This window comes from Archocentrus centrarchus, chromosome 19 (assembly GCF_007364275.1).
Source record: "Archocentrus centrarchus isolate MPI-CPG fArcCen1 chromosome 19, fArcCen1, whole genome shotgun sequence".
Classification (NCBI taxonomy): domain Eukaryota; kingdom Metazoa; phylum Chordata; class Actinopteri; order Cichliformes; family Cichlidae; genus Archocentrus; species Archocentrus centrarchus.
In genome coordinates, this window is record NC_044364.1 from 12,179,768 (window position 1) to 12,183,042 (window position 3,275).

Sequence of the window (3,275 nt, forward strand, 5' to 3'; positions counted from 1 at the left end):
ACACCCCAATTATCAAAGAGATTCAAAGAATGTACAAAATAAAGACTTGTTTTAAAACATCCCTACAATTACCAAAAATGTGTAAAGTGTGTCTCTTATTATAATCCTGTCATATAGATGCCTTGTTGACATCTAAGCTAAAGCTTGTAATGATGCACTTCTTTACATATTGTGCATCAGTTGGACCCTTTATGTAAGAAATATTTTAAAATTTGGTGTTTGGCAAACTGCCGAAATAAAAATGATGAACAGTGACCTATGCTGGTTTCCACGACAGTGGATCTCGCATCATATCATTTTTTTACCCTAATGCTTGTCTTTTTATTAACTATAAGGGACACCTGTAAATCAGGATTATAAGATAGCACCTGGCAGACAGACTGCTGTTGTCAGTCAGATTGCATCAGTGCCAGCGTAAAGCAACACAAGTGGACAAGGACGCAGTCAGCAGAGGACGGATTTCTCAGTGGACTGAAGAGGGGCATGTATTGCCAAGAATATGGCCCACCTGCTTTGGCACAGTGATGGAGTGTTTGACCTAGACATAGAGCTAAAGATTTATTAGACATGTCACAAGAAAACAAAAGGGCCAAAACATCCTCTTTGTGTTATGCATGAGACAGAAATGACAACTGTGCATAGGGGTTCTTGCACATAGATTTTGTTTATTGTGTGTCTATAGGGTTTCTGATTATACCTCTGTTTACTTTTTAAGAGTGTTATCAATGTTTTTGTTTTTTTTTATGTGAGTCTTCCAAAAAAAAAAATACTTTACAAAATTATCCTTCAAATCACCTGTAATTTCTGTCCATCATAACTGCTGTATGGCAGGCAGAGTTAGGACCCTGATGCAGGACTCGGGGGGAAACAAGATGCTGAACAGCTTTATTGCTGGAGTCTTCTCAAGAACAACAAACAGAAACTGTAAACTGGCCGGGGCTGGGCGGGGGTGGGCTGGAGTAGATCCAGGAATACAAACTAAAGAACAGAAAACTCTCTGCACAAGAAACACACATCATGAGGGAGAACGCCACAACACACAAGGGAAGGTTGACGCAATATACACACATACGTGAGATAATGAGGAAACAGGCAAACAGGTGGGAACACAGCTGAAATCAATCAGAGATAACAGGGAGACAGGAAAGGAATACAAGAGCGAACAAATTAATTATAAACAAACAAGGTATTATGGCTGAAGAACAAACTCAAAAAATCCTGGGTCCAAGACCCAAGGGCCAATATCTCAAGAATGTGAGAACTGTTCAGCCTACACTAGGTAGATAACTTACAACCAAAGCAAGGTAGGAATTGCATATGACGGTCACTGGGGTCAAGATCAAGGTCACTGTTACTAAAAATAGAAAAATGGTGTCCACTCAATGACTGGGTTACAACGAACAGTGTTAACACAGTGCAACGGGCATAATTTGAAAAAAAAAGAAAAATAGAAGCCCACAAAATAGAAATAGGATTTTTTTTTTTTAACCACAGGCTTGTTCCCTTGATTGTGACTGGATGATGATGATCCAAAATTCTAATTTTACATGTATACATGTCAAAATAGGGGTTAGTTATTCTGACATTTTATTTCATGAAAAACTTTACAGTAATCAATAATTTAAAGAGAAATTACACATACTATGTCGTTAAATAACAGAGCTCCACATAAAACAAGGAAAAGATGGGCGGTTAATGGACATGCGATACATCTTGAAGCGGGGAAGGTGAAAAAAAGCAGTAGATATAATAATTGTTATTTGTTGCAAAGACTTTCAGAAATAAAAATTAGCAAACATTTGTGATGTGGGTCTTTCTGCTTGACTTGTATAATGACATACTTAACCCATATAGTCATGTGATCACATAAGAGCCAGGGCCCTAGAAGGACATCAAATGCAGCAGCAGAACCAGTATCTCCTCCTCTTTGCTTGAAGGAAGAACAAGTGGATCACTGCCAGAGCCCTATAAAATGACCTCCAACAAGTTATTCTGCATGTTTCTTAGCAAACTATCAGAAACAGACTCCATCAGGAGGGCATGAGGTCCCAGTGTCCTTTAGTTGGGATCTGTGTTCACAGACCAGTGCCATGCAACTCAACTGGCATTGGCCAAAGAACACCAGAACTGGCCACTGGGGTCCAGTTCCCTTCAGATGATGCCTGCAACATCACCTGTGAAGAAAACAGGGTGCTGACAGTTTGGCTGGATTCATGCACAAGTAGCCCACTGGAGGGTAGGGCTTTTGTAGGGCTCTGATAATGTTCCTTCCTCCTGTGCAGTGCTCCTCACACAAAAGAGCAGATACTGATCCTGCTGCTGGGTTGATGCCCTTCTACAGCCCTATCCAGCTCTCCCTGTGCAATAGCCCAGCTCCTGGTATCTCCTCCACTCTATTGAAAGTGAGAGACACGGCAAAAGTTCTTGCAAAGGCACACAAAGATATGCCATTCTGGACTGCATGCACAACCTAAACGGGTTGTAGGTATTGTCTTTTTTTACCATCAGTGATAAGGACACAAGCAAAAAAGCAAGACTTGAGAAAAATTAGTCGGTAAGCATAAGGAGAGAACAATAGTCTGTGACCACAACTGCAAAAACTATAAACCCACTGCAGGGCTACTCAATCCCAATGTTCACCCTTGGCATAGATTAAAGTGGATACTGATAAAATAGTCCAATCATAGTAGTGCCGCCAGTTAGGGATCACATCTAATTACTCTAACTTTGACCTCAGAGGCACCATTGTCTGACCACCTCAGAACTGCTCTGTGGATTTCACCTTTCCTATTAACCAACAGAGCAGCAGCACTTTCACTTTATTACTTTCTATTTTTTTGCTCAAATGTCAGGGTGAGCCTGACTTCTTAGAGTAAACACTCCTTGGCATCAGTTATTTCCCCTCACATCTTTGTGCAGGGGTGAAGATAAGCAATAATAATGCAGGCTCTTGATTGCACACTTAAGTCAAAACCTTAAGCTCTACTAAGACACTGATAAAGAAAATGGAATGGCGATAATATAGTGGAGATGGTCATGACCTTTTGGTGTACAGGCTGGGGACAGAGCAATCACTCTATGTTATGATTTTATCACCTAAATCATCATCAGGATTTGCTTTACAATGAGATATTATTAACTCTTGAAATGGCTGGCAAACTACAGGCTATAACTAACAGTAATTACCAACACTGATTTAACTCGCAGATATTTTTTTTAATGTTTTAGTCAAATCTTATCACAATTGATCAGGGTCTAAAATGGTATTTTTAAAT